Source organism: Triticum urartu, chromosome 7 (assembly GCF_003073215.2).
Source record: "Triticum urartu cultivar G1812 chromosome 7, Tu2.1, whole genome shotgun sequence".
Classification (NCBI taxonomy): domain Eukaryota; kingdom Viridiplantae; phylum Streptophyta; class Magnoliopsida; order Poales; family Poaceae; genus Triticum; species Triticum urartu.
Window position 1 is genome coordinate 161,923,851 of NC_053028.1, and position 17,459 is coordinate 161,941,309.

At 44.9% G+C, this 17,459-nt stretch overlaps 1 long non-coding RNA gene across 1 annotated transcript; it reads left to right on the top strand.

Annotated features, from left to right (window-relative positions):
• Nucleotides 1-15,760: 15,760 nt before the first annotated feature.
• Nucleotides 15,761-16,607, top strand: LOC125521585. Its single transcript, XR_007289334.1, has 2 exons — nucleotides 15,761-15,954; nucleotides 16,286-16,607. It is a non-coding gene; the product is annotated as an uncharacterized LOC125521585 (long non-coding RNA).
• The last annotated feature ends 852 nt before the right edge of the window (nucleotides 16,608-17,459 follow it).

The window sequence follows — 17,459 nt, forward strand, 5'->3', positions numbered from 1 at the left end:
CGATATTTTCCTCGCCCTTGCTTCTACCACGGTTTTTTTCGTCATGGACGGCCCAAAGAATGTCATGCAGCCGCGTCTCCGGCCCACCCAGGACGAAAAGTCCATTTTCTGTCATGATTTTTTGTCATAGAAGTAGGACCCCACCACATCTATGATGATACCGTGTTTTGTCACAATTATTGTCATAGAAGTGCCATAAGTATGACAAAAAAAATTTCGTTCGTCCCAAAATGTCACGGATATGTCCTTTTTTGTAGTGGAGGTGGCTGGGCACGGGGGCTGCGCTTGGGTCATGCCCAAGCATACGCCACCCCGCCAGGTCCCTCGGACCTGGTCGTTGCGCGCCCTCCCAAGCGGAGCTAAGGTATGAAGGTCGTTTGAACATCAAGGGGGACTCCTGAGCATCGCGACTCATGAGCCTAACTGATCACGTAGCCCCTCACTCCTTGGCCCGTCCATGTGATCCGATCGGACCAATGGCGGTTGAGGTATGCGCGGGGTCGGGCCCTGCCGACGTAGAACACAAGACCTACCATCGCATCTCCTTTCCACAAGCTATTTGCACGTCAAGGGGGACTCCTGAGCATCGCGACTTAGGAGCCTAATTGACCACGTAGCCCCTCACTCCTTGGACTGTCATGGTGATCCGGTCGGCCCAACGGCAGCTGAGGTATGTGCGGGGTCGGGCTCTGCCGACGTAGAACGTAAAGCAAATGGGAAGGAAATCGCAAAATCTCAAACCAAATATTACAAGACATATTGTTCTTCGAATATCAAACACATGTTTAAATGCCTCCACGAGGCATGCTACATGTTGCAGGAGTTTCAACAGGAAAGGAGACGCAGGACAATCATCCCTCGATACCGCCGGCACATGCAAGAGGCACCCCCTCATGGGTGGCGTCGCATTCACCTGCAACACCGGTCGAAGTCACGGGGGCGAAGTCGTCGAACTTCTCCAGAAAGGCTTCCACCTGACCTTTCATGACTGGGGCGGCGGCTGCGTAGTGTTCATCAGCCACGGGCTCCAGCAGCTCGTCAAGGCGGGCGGCAGGATCGCAAAGATGGAGGTGGTTGAAGATGCGCGGCTGAAGAAAGGACGCGAGCCTCTGCCTCTGCCATGGGGCCAATGCCGCTCACGACTTCCTCAAGCGCCTTGACCAAGTAGGGAAGCAGCCGGGCGGGGCCGTCCTCATTGGTGGCCAACGGCTTCTCCAAGCCCTTCTCATAGATTGACTTCAGGGCCTCGCGAGACCTCTTATCCAGAAGCGCAAAGGACGCGCGGTTCTCGTCCAGAACCTTCGCCTTGGCATCGAGTTCGGCCCTCTCAGCCTGCACCTTCTGCGCCAGCTCCTCTAGCCGGCCGCGCTCAGAGGCCTGCGCCTGCGCTAGCTACTCCAGCTCGGCGTCGCGACCCTTGACGGCGTCCTCCCGGGCCTTCATCCTCTCTTCCTCCGCCTTACGGCCACGGGCAACTTCAGTACGCTCGTCATGCAGGATCTTCAGCTCGGCCTCCAGCACCTGGCAGCGGGATTGGGCGGCCTCGTCGTCCTTCAACGCCGCCTCCTGAGCAGCTGCTGCCTGAGCTGCGGCTCACTTCTCCTCCTCAGAGGTCGCCGCGACCTGGCTCAGCGCCTCCCGAACGGACACGTCAGAATGGAGCCAACCAGAGACCAGCTCCAGGCGACCAGCCACAAGGAGGGGTCCGGCGCTCTGAAGATCTTCTCACAGCCAGGCCATCTCAGAAAGAGGACGTCAGGAGAAGCGGAGGAACCTGGGGTCAGCAGCATGGCATAAGAAGGAGGAAGAGGCGGCGTCATCACCATGGCCAGGGAGGCAGGAAGCTCCTGAGCCTCTTGGACCTCAGCACCCGAGCCGGACACTGGCACCTCCTGAGTCAGCGGTGCTTCGAGGAATGACTCCTCCCCAGGATGCTCCACCCAGCCTCGTGAGGATGATCGGGCTGGAGAAGCACGAGCACCGTCCCCACCTTTGCTCATGGAGAGGGGCGCGGTTGCAAGAGGCGACCCGGACTCAAGCAGCACCACCTGGCTCTCCCTTCTCCTCTTCGCCGTAGGCGTCATCCTGGTTACACAGCAAGGAAAAAGAGTCGGAAACAAGCATCAATAGCAAGAACAAGGCCAGACAGGGACACTTACTGATTCGTCGTGACATAGTCCCTCCGCTTCGGGAGCTTGAAGCCGGAGAGCTTTACAACCCGAGGCGCGGATGCGCTAGCTCCGGTAGCAGAAGCAGGAGAGGCAGCTGGGCCGGAAGTGGCTCCAAGCGGCGTCAGAGCAGAAGCAGCGTCCCGGGAGATCAGCACCGATCGGCCCCTCGTCGGGATAACCGGCGGCTCTCCCTTCTCCAGGTGGGCGTCAGCCTCGTCGTCGTCAGGAAGGGTGCGGAGGATGTCAACTTTGCTCAAGGGGGAGGTCTCCCCCATCCCTTCAGGGGTCACCTTCGAGTCTTCCTCCTCCCCTCTTCCTCCCCGCGGGACTCACCAGAAGACAGCTCCACCTTGGCCGCAGGCTATTGGGGCCCGCGGCGCTCCGCACTTGCCCCTTGGCTTCGCCTCGAAGCCAAGCCCAAGCACGCCTTGTGCCCGGGGGCTACTGTCGGCATTCTGGGAATGGAGGTCCCCAGACTTGTCTGCCTGCGGCCCACGGCGTGGCTCTGCAAGTGGGCCCGTATGGCCCATCTTCACCAACAAGCCTTCAAGACCCTCGCGAGGGGCCAAGCCTCGCGAGGCGGACGACGCAAAACCTCCTCAGGAGCGGCCTCACCAGGCTGGCTCGCGAGGGGCGGAGAGATCAAGGCAAGGCAAACCTCGCAAGGTTTCAATGACGTGAGCCGTGACGATCGAGATCCGGCAGGTGCCAGGCGGGCGCCAGCGCTCACGGTGTCCTTGTTTTCTCTTTGGTGTTAAGGAGGCAAGCACAAACGAAGAGTATCGAGGCGTCAAGCAAAGGTTTCCATATCGATGCAACGAGACCAAGACCAGCATGACGGCAAGACGGAGGTCACCGTGGAGCCCAAGACGGCGTCACCACCAGAGCCTTTGGCAGGCGAAGAAGACTGCTTTTGTCAGGATAACTTGTACTAGCCGTCAGGAGGATGCATGTGGGACTTATATGAGCCGCAAATAGCGCGGTCCATTTTGCACACACTAGTTTTTTAATACATATGTTAAACGTAACTAATGAAAATGATGTTCAAATATTCGTGTGTTATAAATATTATGTACAAGCAATGATTAGTAAATAAAGTTATTCGAATATACACCCATGTACTCCCTTCGTAAAGCTATATCCAAATGCTCTTATATTTCTTTAAGAGGGGGTATTATATAAAAATGTCTGGTAAATATGGAGATTTAAATGTTTATTAAATTACAAAAAATTATACACTTGTAGCTTATATTTAAATTATACGAGATGATGAATACAAACATTCGTGTGATATAATTTTCACTTGTGATTTATATTCAGAAAAATATAATTGAAATACTAGCGACTAATGAATATTCATATGAAATTTTAAATTTAAATTATGAACATTTCTTTATACAAATATTGAAATACAAACATGTGTGTATAATAACATAATTGTTTGTGTAATTAAAATAATATTTCAGAATTGTAATGTTAAAAACATTTGTATTGTTATTAATTATCCAAACATTTTTGGAATTCATAAATCTTATTTTAAATATATGACTATTTTTAAAATAACATGTGAACAATTACGAAATGTAATTTATTAAGTTTGTATGTATAATATTTATACCACACAAATAATTAAACGTTATTTTCATTACTGAGATTAGAAGTTACATATCTTTTACAAATTTCTTCAAAAGAACTGGTGCAAATGGGTGGCATTGATCACAGTCCATTTCAGCTCCACGAGCATCTTTGTTCTGCTACATTAGTTATCCATTTTGTGACGTGAATACTAGAAGGTGTAGTTGCCACATCCTGCCGTGCGCAAGGCAGGGTCAAGGGTTCGAGACACAGGAGCTTTATTTTTTGTTAATTTTCACACTGCACTGACATATGGGATCCACCTCTCATAGAGGTGAAAAAAAAATGCCACTTCAAGTAGTTTTTTGCAACAACAAAAAAACAGGCCACACGCCCTCCTCTTCCAATCACCGATGGTGGGCCCCATGCCATGCTGGCATGCCAAGTCAGCATCGTTTCGTATCCAAACATGATTTGCACTGTACTTGCACGTCCGTGTCAAGTTTTTTCATCAGTTCAATGTATGCCACAAGTTTTAGCACCAAAGTGACCGTTTGCGCTAAGTTTAGGTATCGCCATCGAACAACACGTCAACATCGAGGGACACCTCAATGGACCCGGCCGAGCGACAGTCCGGACACCACGTAGCCGCCAACTCCGGGGTTGTATATACCGTCGGCCGGGATGACCAGACCGCGGTCCACAAACCCTCTAACTCCGAGCCAGTAAACATTGGTGGAGACGGCTGCCTCCACGGCGGCCAAGCCCATTGATCTTATAGCGTCTTCACGATCTTTGGTTGATCTCCCGGCAACTCCTCTGGCCCGGTTTGGTTGATCTTAGCAGTAGTATTTTGTAGCCACGAGTCCCCGACTAGGTAAGGTATACGTGATGAAATATACTTCTTGTCCGGGTACGATAAGTATATAGGACTTTCGTGCGTGCGTACACATGTGTTGGAATTGGATTACAATTGGACTGCCAATCTACATGAAATATATACCTTCTGATCGCACCTCCGCTGCCTGCAAAATCATATATAGATCGATCGGTCTGCGCTAGCTTGTTTCGCCGACATGGACAAGACCCCCATGCTCAGCGGTGGCAGGTATAATCGATCCCATCCATAGCTTGACTTTCTACATCATATGTGACTTCAATATACTGTAAAGTTTTTGACCTGCGGACAAACCTGTTCCTCCTTTTCTGCTATACAATTACAGACGCGAAGAACGACGCAGCAAATTGAGATTTATAATTGGTAGAAGAAAACTTCGCCTATGTCTTCGCGACGAGTGTGGTACAAAGATATGCGATGAACATTATGATGACGATGCCATGCTCCGAACGACAGTGTTGGGCCGTGAAGTAGCTCTGAGAGAGGACATGGCTTTGATGACGATCTACTTCGGTGAGCTTAAGAAACTGGGCATGCTCCGTTGGGCATATTACAAGGAACAACGAGACAGCATAAAAGAATCGCTGGCGATAATCAACCAAAGAATCAAGAAATACAAAGAATGTCGCTTGGAGTCTGGATTGTTCTATTTGGTGCCAAATCTTAAGACTAGCAGGGTCACGGTCCGAAGTCACTTGCACCACATGCCGATCAAGGAAGCAGGGAGGAAGCGAAGGCTAGAACTCCAAAAGAGAAAAGACGCTCTCGACAGATATAACAAGGGTAGCCAGGGATCTGTGGTCTCCGACGACGATACTTCTGTTTCCCCCATAAAGAGATTGTTGTTCTCCACTATGTGCTCCATGATCGTAGGTTGTATAATTATCTTTGTTTAAACAGTTTTACTAAAGCACATCTAGATGTGCCATAAGTATTGTACATCTAAGTTATATGTCATTGATTTTACGCTAAGATTCGTGCAAACCTTTTCTTTGTCCTTGTTTAAAACTTCTTTCATGTCTAAGCCTTTCAGCACGTAATGTATGGTAGCCTTACCGTGTTTTACTCGTGGAAGCTTAATTTCACGACGCTCCCAAATTAATCTGGGTAGTACTATAATCCTTTAGCACTTCAATACACTAGTTAATGTGTACATGCAATGCACGTTAATTTGGAAATATATTAAGTGAATGGGATATTAAGTAGAATATTATGTGCGTGTTATTATGTGATTAACACTATATTTGGCAGGAAATTAACTGCACGCTACACATGTTGAGCGCTAGACATTGAAGTAGTCTAGGTCGTTGAATTGACATGATTTGATAGTCGAGATTAATTGGATCTGCCTTTTTGGGTCTTGTATAGATATAGATATAGATATAGATATACAAATCAGCCGACTTATTTCTTAGAGAAATCAGTCGGCTGGCTGGCTGTTAGATCTTTTGTTCGCTAGCCGTCGGATCCAGTCAACGCGACATGGAGTCGTCCTCCTCTAGTCGCATCTCCCCCTTTCGTTCTCCTCTAGCTGCGTCCGATACAAACAGCACGCGCCCCTCGCCCGCTGACTCTAGCCGCCACATAGCAACCCCGGGTAGCCGTCGCAGCGTCGCTGCATCGCAACACCAACTGCACCAAAAAAGAAAATGTGGCGCGTGAGCTGCGGTCGCCTCCGACCTCCCTTGCATCGGCGGCGAGGTGCGTTGCAGCAGCGCGGCCTCCGGCCTCCCTTGTATGCTCCGTTGCAGCCGGCAACACAACTTCGTCGCCGGCCCCTGCAGCATCTCAACCGTCACGCAGCATCGTCGCAGCCTTCACAGTGACGCCGGCTTTCAGCCTCAGGAGTGCTGCCTCGCAGCACCGACGAGCTACATCGCCGCACCGGCGCCTTTTCTCGCGTGCGTCGAGAGTGCTGCATAGCAGCGCCGACGAGGTTGTAATGCAGCGCCGGTGTCTCCTCTAGCTCCGCGCCCCATCCAACTAGCGGCAGCGGCGACGAGGTTGCATCGCAGCACCAGTCGTTGCATTGAAGCATCCGTCGCCGGCGTGGTCCTGCGGTTGCAACTCGTCTGTCGATTGCATCACCACGAACGAAGCTCGTTGCAGCATCTGCTCACCGGTGAGAATCTGCGGGTTGCAGCGCCGCTGTCGTCGCATAGTAGCACCCATCGCCGGGTTGCAGCATAGCGAGTGTGTGTTTAGGTGCTGCGCTGGCATGGTTGATGCTAGAGAGGAGAGAAGCAAGAGGGAGAGAAGATACTTTGCAGCTGTAGCGGTGGCGGTGTAGCGTTCCTTGCCGTTGCAGCAACTGGTGGCAGTAGCGCGCGACGAGTCACGGCTCCGGTGGCCGCCGGCCATGCTAAGAGAGGGAGAGAAAGAAAAGACGAGCGAAGATAGGAAAAAGGCAGAGGTAGGAGAAACCAAAAGGAAAAGCCAACGAGTGGATCTCCTGTAACACCAGGAGATAAAGATAAGAAAGAGCGATGGGTGATGCGTGGCCTGGACACGTGGCGCGCGCGGGATGGGGATGAATTCTCCAGAAAATCAGCCGGATGATTTGAACACTTTTTCATGATTTGAACACTTTTCCTTTCAAATTTGGATAAGTAGATTTTCTGATTGTTGATCCTTTTGCCAAATTTTGTTTTTGTTCTTTTCTTGTGTTGTTTCATATCTTCTCGGACCAAAATTTTGACGACTAGCCCCTTTTTGGATTAGTCAATTTTCCTGGCGGTCATGTTCAAATTTTTTTTTCTGACGGTCGTTATCCATTGCCTGTTTTTTCTTCTGTTTGTATATGTGTTTTTTCTTTTTTTTAGCCGATTCATCTTTTATTATATGAGTAGTTTTGGGATGCCGAGTGAGGGTAAATGTATGCACACAAGTATACTACTCCCTCCGTTCTTGATATAAAGTGTATAGATTTTTTAGAAAACGTTTGAAATATAAGATGTCTTACGTTGCACCACTCGTTTGAATATTTTTTTTAGGGATTTGATTACATTTACTTATATTAGAAAAACTCCTTTATTTTCTCATGTCAATTAGTCAGGTGTAATTTCGCCCAAAACTTGTGAAATTTTCACTCCACGTGCGTTTTTTAATTTTCGTGTTAAAAACTATACACCCTATATTTAGGAACGGAGGGAGTATATAATATGTGTATAAATTATAGGGCAACTCTAACACGGTCCATGAAATCGGACACATCAAACATCTAAAGACAGGACATGTCCGCGGACAACAGTACAGGAGCCGACCATCCAACTCAATGCAACAAATGCCTGCCCCGCGTCCAGCCTCCTCTCTTTCATATGCACATGTTGATCAATAACAATTTAGCATATGTATAAAAAGTACAAATATATGCAATAACAACCCAAAAGCATCATATTTCAATAATTTTTTACTTCCAACCCATCCCATGCTTTTGGGTTGTTAGTGCTTCAACATGCTAGCACGATATGTTGCACAATCTTTGCCGCATCGGGATCCAATTCTGACATCTTCATGGTCAACATCTTGGCATTGACCTTCTTTTTTTCTTGGAAAAGGAGGATTCCCTCCAGCATCTGCATTAATCATGCATGCAGCCATATTATTAAAAAGCGTAACAAGGTCTTAGGTTTCAAGAAAGCTCAAAATCTGTGCAATAATGAAAAAAACTCTGTAAAGCGTCACATCCGGCAAGAAAACGCCACATCCGGTGATAAAGAACATGCTACGATGCCTGCACACCAAGCCTATTATTAGCTCGTCATCCAAATCGGCTAAAGATAACTCGTGCTACCGTCTCCCAGCCATTGCACCCAATAGCCAAAAGCTTCCTGAAGTCCGCATGAGTGAGTAACGACTAAATACGGATCTAGGTTGTAGCTATGTAGATAACATGCAAAAAATTAGTGAATTTTGTTCCATTAAAAATCATATCATTTCTAGTGTTCCATATGGCTCAGAATAGTGCACATATTCCTATCCGAATATGTTTAGCTATGTGTATGTCCACTCCATTAGGCCACGTCTCAAATAACGTGTTTATGCTAATTGGGGCATGCACATTAAAAGTTATATGAATTGATCATCATAGCAATTTTGCAAGTGGACATTCGAGGAAGAGGTGTCTAATCGATTCATTTTGATCACAAAAACATCACCTGGGGTTACCAACCCAATTGCTTTTTATCAGATTATCTTTGGTCAGAATGACTCCTTGGTGGACGAACCACATAAAGACTTTGATAAGAAGTGGAACTTTAATCTTCCAGATGTGCAAAGACATTGACAATGGCCCAGAATCAATTAAGTCTAAACACATGCATTTCACAGAGAAGATTCAATTCATGGTTAACTTCCTGCTGATTGTATCTGCCTGGTTTGAAAGTTGAACATCCATCAACCTACGGACCAGGTGCAACCAAGCATTCCAATGTTCCCCTACAAGGGATCTCTTAAATTGGATATTAAGCGGTACCGAGTTTAATACTGTGGCGACATAATCGTCCTTACGTTGCACAATATTATATAGAGAAGGGTATTGCAAGGCCATTGGCATCTCCCCTAGCCATGTATCCTTCCAGAATCTAGTAGTGGTACCATTACCGATCTGGAACTTCACCCGTTGAAAGAAAGTTACTTTTTTCTTCATTAACCCCTTCCAAAAGGGTGAGTCCGTTGGCCTTGCAGTCACCTAGGCCAAAGTCTTAGAGTGTAGGTAGTTATTTAGCAAGATTTGTACCCACATGCCCTCGGTCTCAGTAGTTAGTCTGTATAGCCATTTGCTAAGCTAATTTCTATTTTTTACCTCTAAATTTTTGATCCCTAACCCACCCTGGTCTTTTGGTCTATACATAATATCCCATCTAGTCAGTCTGTGTTTCTTCTTGGCCTCATTGCTTTGCCAGAAGAATTGGGATCTGTAAAAGTCTAATCTTTTTCATACCCCTACCAATACTTCAAAGAAAGATAAGAGGAACATCGTGAAACTCGTCAAAACCGAGTTAATCAAAACCAACCGACATCCGTATGACATTAGCTTACCCTTCCAACAATTTTTTTTCAAATCTATCTTCTATACATTGTTATTCTTTGTTCGTTAACCGTCTATGATGAATTGGCATCCCTAGATAATTAAATGGTAAAGATCCCATTGCACAACTAAACAAGTTTTTGTATTTGTCTTGTTCTTCATTAGCTCTACCAAAACATAACAGTTCGCTTTTATTGAATTTGATTTTCGGCCCAGATAGTTGCTCAAAAAGGCATAAAATAAACTTCATATTCCTAGCTTTTGCAAGATCATGTTCCATGAATATAATAGTATCATCTGCGTATTGTAGGACAGAGGCGCCTCCCCCCTCTACAAGATGGGGGACGAGTCCTCCTACTTGGCCACTGTCTTTAGCCCGAGTAATAAGTACTGCCAACATATCCGCTACAATGTTAAACAACACTAGAGACATGGAATCCCCCTGTCGTAACCCCTTACGTGTCTGGAAATAATGACCTATGTCATCATTGACCTTTATCCTGACACTGCCTTTTTATATGAATGAATCCACCTGAGATCTCCAAGCTTCATTGAACCCCCTCATACATAAGGCTTGCTGTAGGAAGGGCCATTTGACCTTATCATACACTTTTTCAAAATCCACTTTGAAGATAACACCATGTAGTTTCTTCGAATGGATTTTGAGCAACGTTTCATGAAGGACTACAGCCCCTACTAGGATTTTTCGTCCTGGCATGAATGTCGCTTGAGTTGGTTGCACAACCGAATGGGCAATCTGAGTCAACCTATTTCTGCCAACCTTTGTAAAGATCTTAAAGCTTACATTGAGAAGACAGATCGGTCTAAACTACTCAATGCGAATATCTTCCACCTTCTTTGGCAACAACGTTATTGTTCCAAAATTTGGGTGAAACAAATTTAAGTGACCATTGTACAAATCATGGGACATAGGCATAAGATCTCCCTTTATGATATGCCAGCATTTTGATAAAATTCTGCCAGGAACCCATCTGGCCAGGGCGCTTTATTATGCTTCATTTGCATTATTGCAAAATCATTGCTCTCCACAAAATTTGAGCCCCATCTAACAATACATGTGAGTGTGGCTTCAACATTCATATTTATGTCCAGTGTGGTACGTTGCAAAGCAAGTGACACCTAGGATCCTCCATTTGAGCTGCAAATTTTCCAAGATAGTGTTCTCAGTAGATGATCATCCTCCGCCAAAACTCAGGCCCATTGGCCATGTGCATTTCCCATACCACTAATCAAACACTTGGGTGCTAATTCATGTTTGAGCATTCTTCGGTCTCCTCGTGAGATTCTTCTCTTGTTATTTTCTTCCAAGCATCTACCTGGGGAGTGCCAAACCTACTAGACATGCCTAGGCTTCCTAGAACGCATGGCAACGCCACGGTCACGCGGTGACCGCGACAGGCATGCGAGTCTACGCGCTTTGGAGTTGGGGCCCTGGGCCCCGTCCAAACCTCAACGTATCACCACCAAACCATGTATTATGCTTAAATAGATACTTATGTACCTAGAAATGATTTTTGGAAAAAACTAAATAGCAAACTATGAGGCAGCTACAGTTCAAATTTGACCCGCTTCCTACTGAATCATCGGGAATTTGTCTTTTTCACAGAGATGAATCAAACCTTTTGACACCCAACCATTTGTCAATTGTGCATTAAACATGGCCTAGTATTTTAGAAAAATGATTTGGTCCAATTTTGCAACAAATATATGGTAGTTCCTTCACACAAGACTCATTTTGGGCACTCGAAAAATAGAAATGAATTTTCTGTGCAAAGAAAATGAAAAATCCCTTAGGCAACATTGTTTGGAATTCCAAGGATGCACCCTTGTGCACAATATGAGATCATTTGAACAAACTATGTCATGAATGTGGCCACAAGATTGATCATTTAGCTTGAAAGCCATGAATCTTCACGCATGATAGCTCATTTCTGAGTTTAAAAATAATTGCCGATATTACAAGCTTTATTATTTTTCCTGGAAACTTGGTCACATATGATGACACAATGGGAAGATTTTCCAATTTTTTTATTTTTTGAATTTTTTTATGCCCGTTTCAAAATGCGGGCAAAACGACGGGCTTTACCGTTCCTAGCTAGTTGTTGAATCTTGGAAACCTTTTGATATTTCTCTGATTAAATAGATAGTTATGTACCTAGAAATGATTTTTGGAAAAAATAAAGAGCAAACTATGAGGCAGCTACAGTTCAAATTTGACCCGCTTCTACTGAATCGGCGGGAATTTGTCTTTTTCACCAGAGATGGATCAAAGCTTTTGACACCCAACCATTTTGTCAATTGTGCATTAAACATGGCCTAGTATTTTATAAAAATGATTTGGTCCAATTTTGCAACAAATATATGGTAGTTCCTTCAAAAAAACTCATTCTCGGCACTCAAAAAATAGAAAATGAAAACTCCCTTAGGCAACATTGTTTGGAATTCCAAGATGCACTCTTGTGCACAATATGAGATCATTTGAACAAACTATGCCATGAATGTGGCCATAAGATTGATCATTTGGCTTGAAAGCCATGAATCTTCACGCATGATAGCTCATTTCTGAGAACACTTTTTAAAAATAATTGGCGTATTACAAGTTTATTATTTTTCCTGGAAACTTGGTCACATATGATGACACAATGCGAAGGGTTTCAAATTTTTTGATTTTTTTTTGAATTTTTTATGCCCATTTCAAAATGCGGGCAAAAACGGCGGGCTTGACCGTTCCTAGCTAGTTGTTGAATCTTGGAAACCTTTTGATGTTTCTCTGATTAAATAGATAGTTATGTACCTAGAAATTATTTTTGGAAAAAATAAAGAACAAACTATGAGGCAACTACAGTTCAAATTTGACCCGCTTCCGTGCTGAATCGACGGAAATTTGTCTTTTTCACCAGAGGTGGATCAAGGCTTTTGACACCCAACCATCTGGTAAATTGTGAATTAAATATGGCCTAGTATTTTAGAAAAATGATTCGGTCCAATTTTGCAACAAATATATGGTAGTTCATTCACAAAAAAACTCATTTCGGGCACTCGAAAAATAATTAAAAATAGATAGAAAGATCAGAAATGCATATGAATTAGTGCTCATCCATAAAATGTGGTCTAACTTGAGTGAAAATTTGTGTGATACCCTTTTGCAAAATAGTTTTGATAGCTACTTCAAAAAATCCCTCTATTTTTAGTACTTGAAAACTATTTTAAATCATTGATTTTCTGAACCAATCAAAACACTTCCCACGGATCGATGACATGGCGCCCATCCATCCATCCATCCATATCTCCATCCAACATCCATCCATCCATTCATGTACAGAAAAAAAGAAAAGAAAAAGTGATACCCCCCCGGCAGCCCAAACCATAGATCGGATCCCCCCATCGCATCCCTCTCCCTGCTCCCAATCTCCCCGCCCACCGCCACCTCCTCCTCGTACCACGCGCCCCTCCCGATCTTGCCGTCCTCTCCCACCCACCGCCGACCTCGCCGTCCTCCTCACCCACCGCTGCCGACCTCGTCCCTCCCTCCCCTCCCCACATCTCCTGGTCTTGCAGCGCGCCGCGCGCCGCCCCGATGCCAAGACCCTCCTCGCCGTTCCTGCGCAGTCGCTGCTCCAATCCAACCCCGATTCGATTCCGGCCGCCGCCACCCTATCCTCTCCTCTCCTCTCCGGACCACCACGAGCGGCGATGCGCGGAAGGTGCTCGGGGGGAGGCGGTGGGGGGCTGCGGAACCCCTGCCTGACGATGCACCAGCCGTGGGCGTCACTGCTGGTGCACGACACCAAGCACGTGGAAGGTCGCTCCTGACCGTCGCCGGTCATCGGCCACCTCTGGATCTACACCGCCTCCAAGGTGCCCGACCCCGACACCGTCGCCACCATGGAGGACTTCTACCGGGAGATCTACGCCGTCGACGGGGTCCACCACATCGACTTCCCCCAGCACTACCCCGTCTCCTGCCTCCTCGGTCCATATCCATCGTCTTCCTTGCTAGTTACTGCCGCCGCCGCTGTTCCTCTCAGCTTGCTGACACCATTGTCGATTATTGCTCAGGATGCGTCGAGGTGGTCGGCTGCGTCAGGTCTGCTGGGAGGATGTGCCTCAATCAGTAAGACAACCTCATTCCTCTCCTGTCCATGGCCTGGATTTCTACAGCTTGTCATGTTATGCCACTCAAAACATTGGTTAGGGCCTGTTCAGAATAGATCCTTGTAAAACAAAGGAAAGCAAAAAAGTAGAGGAATGTGATTAGCAGCTAGTGGCAAAACAGAGGAATAAAAACAATGGAAAGAAATGAAGGTCGCATGTTCGGTTATGCATGGAAACTTTTCAAGCGAGAGATATCTTACTAGAATATTTTATATGGCTTTGCGAGAATCCACAGGTTAAACCCCCCAAAAAACCACCGATTGTATCTGTCAGTAGCAATTAGTATGCTGTCATTGGCTAGTTTCACATCCCACCTTGTCAAAACACTGCTGATCATTGCATCCACCGTTTGCGCCTGAGACTTTGATGCCTACTGTTTTTCTTCTTAAGTTGACATTTAGTTCCTGATTGATGAGTTTCATTAGTAAATTGTTGGTCATTTTAGTCAAGCTTGTGCTCAATGAAATGTTATATTTAGCAAAGCTTGTTATTTTCATACTAAATGAATGGTATTTCAGTAGGAGCAATATTATCTTATTGTGGATGACACCACCATCCTATCAACAACACTTGCTCTGGCAATTAGCAGAGAATGAATTAATTTGACAACTTCCAGCGGATGTTTATTATACCATTGAGTTGAATTCATGTACCGCTAGCTGCAAGATGCTATAGTCTAGATACATGATGCAAAGTATGTTGTATTTACACAATTACATCCAACTGCAGTAGCGGCATGGGCGACTTGAGGTGGGGGACAGAGAGGCTGTGTCGTGCGGGTTCTGATCATGGTATAGCAGCACACTTTCCAACGTTGATCTGAGAAAACAATGATGCAAGGCTGCTCCTCCTTGTACTGCATGTCTTCATTGACTTGATTCTTTGACAGGGAGATATTTAAAGCCTTCACTTGTTCATTGTGTCTTCTGCTGATTACTTTTTCTATTATTTTCTTGCAAAGCATGTAATGGTTTGGAGTAGTTGATCATGGCCTGATGGAACATTCATGTTGTTAGCATGTATATATACACTATTATAGCAGCTTGTTGATCAAGCGCTTCTTTCTATCTAAATGTGTGCACAGAAGTTCAGTTACCTTCTAAAAAATTATTGGTGCACTATATATCTATATATATACACTATTACAGGAGCTTGTTGATCAAGCGCTTCTTTCTATATATATATATACACTATCTAAATTGTTTGCAGCGGCATTATGCACATGAGGCAGGACTATACAAGTGAATTGTCACAGTAAGGTCCTTCCATGGATTTCATGTGGCTCCTTGAGTTGTAAGATGCAGCTCCAACATTGAATATATTTTGAATGTTTCCAAAGATACTCTCTGTTACGTTTACTTCAATATATACATGCATGTTACTGATAGAAGCTGGCTGCAGGAATCCGTACACATATATACTCTCTTGTACAGTACATTGCTAGATCACTCACTAGGCATTATGTAATACTACTAGGAGATATGGGTGAGGGACTAAAAGGATGATACGCTTCCATGAATTTATTTGTAAGAAGTTTTTCTTGGCTGTGTACAAATCAGCCCAAATGAATTTATGTTCTTTTTACTTCCAGAGTTATAGTGCACTCATAGTGTCATCACATTGCGTGTTCTTGCTGCATATACCTCTTTGTTTGCTTAGGAAGACAAATACTTATGTAATATGCAAACAACAGCAACAGAGCTAGTGATGCTAATTCTACCTCTTGTTACAGAATTGGAATTCCTCTTGTTGCACAGGACAACTCCGTTTCCTCTTGTTACAGAATCAGAATTCCTCTGCTTCTTATGCTACTCTGCTAGAACTCTGCTTTTCTACTTGTCATATTGAATATACATGTTCTAAGCATTATACAGTACTTTCGTTGTTAACTCCAAACAACTTGCTGCATGCAGCAACTAGCTTACCAGTACGCCGCCAAGGGGGCATGCCTTGCCCTGGTAGCAAGGAGGAGTGGAGCCTGTGGCAGGTCGCCGACCGCGCCTTCGAGCTCGGCGCGCCAAACGTGATCATTCTCCCCAGGGACGTCGCAGACCCCGACAACTACAACAGATTTGTTCAGGCCATAATCGACCACTACGGCCAATGTAAGTCAGCCCCTCTCCATTACAACTAACCTGGTTTAACATATTTCTTCCACAAGCAGTCATTCATTTGGGTGTAAGATAGTTGACATTTATACTTGTATATGTTTACCATAAAATTGATACTTTGCATACTATGAGTAAAATGCTCTATTTTCTTTCGTCACCTTTCTTGTATGAATGATTATCTCATTTTAACTTGCTAGAGAATGAAAGCATTGTAGTAGCTGAATTTGTCTTGTCATTCTAAAGAACTTGTTTGTTTTTTGATTGGTTTGTTCATAATATATTGGCCCCAAACTTTTTGATTCTTCTCTTCTGGTTCATGTAACAGGGCGACCGTGGAAGGCATGATGATAGTTCATATTGTCATTCTGTTAGTCCAGTGTAATGAAGGTCATGGCCTAGTCAAGTATGGTCGCCCATTGAGTTGTGCATATGTTTCATATGATTGGAGCAGAGGCCCAGTTTGTGCCGATTGTCACTGCATATGTTTAACAGTGATTCTACTTGTCTATGTGTTATTACACTAGTAGAATTTGTACCTGTGCGATGACTGGAGCAGGATCCCAATATTTGTAGAGATTGTAACATTGATTGTCACTGTATACAGATTGATTCTGGTTGCTGTTACGTGAAGTATTTCTTATGTTTTATGTCTGTTGATTTAAATATTGATTATTTATTTACTGTCAAATCAAAATCAAAAGAAAAAGGCATTGCCAAAAGGGGCCCACTTACTAGAACTTGACCAATGGGACCCATCTAACTAGAGGATTTTTTTGAAAAAAGAAAAATAAAACTGTCTAGCCGAAAAGGCCATGGCCCAAAAATGAGAAGGCTTAATTGTTGGGCTTGGCCCATCTACCTGACCAAAATTAATATGAGAAAAAAAAATAGGCTGAATTGTTGGGCTCGGCCCATGTAAAACACCGAATCGGACTGGGCTGATTCTTGTGCCACATCAGCTTGCCTCACTGGATGCCTACGTGGTCTGGGGAGGTTGCTAGTGACCAAAAATTTGGTCGTGGAACTAACGACCTTTTACATATCACAAAGAAGGTCACTAATTTCAGTTTACGACCGCCAGCTTTTGACCTTCTGTTTTTGGTCACAAAAAGGTCGCAAATGAAAAACTATGACCTTTCAGCGGCCAATAGTGAGGGTCACAAGTTGACATATTTCTTGTAGTGTGCCCCGAAAAGTTTCTTATAATATTCAGAGATGTACAATTTTAGGTTCTCATGTCCTACAATTGTACCCTCATCTTGTTCTAGTTGTATTATCTTTTTCTCTCTATGCTTCCCATTAGCTATCATGTGGAAGAATTGTGTATTATCATCCCCTTGAACAATCTTAGAAACCTTTGCTCTAAGCGCCCATTTCATCTCCTCTGTCACAAGTGCTTGTAACTTCTTCTCGGCCTCATTCTTAATATCTCTCTCAGATGTATTAAGAAAGGTGGATTCCGCTTTCACATCAAGTTCATTAATAGTTCTTTTCCATCT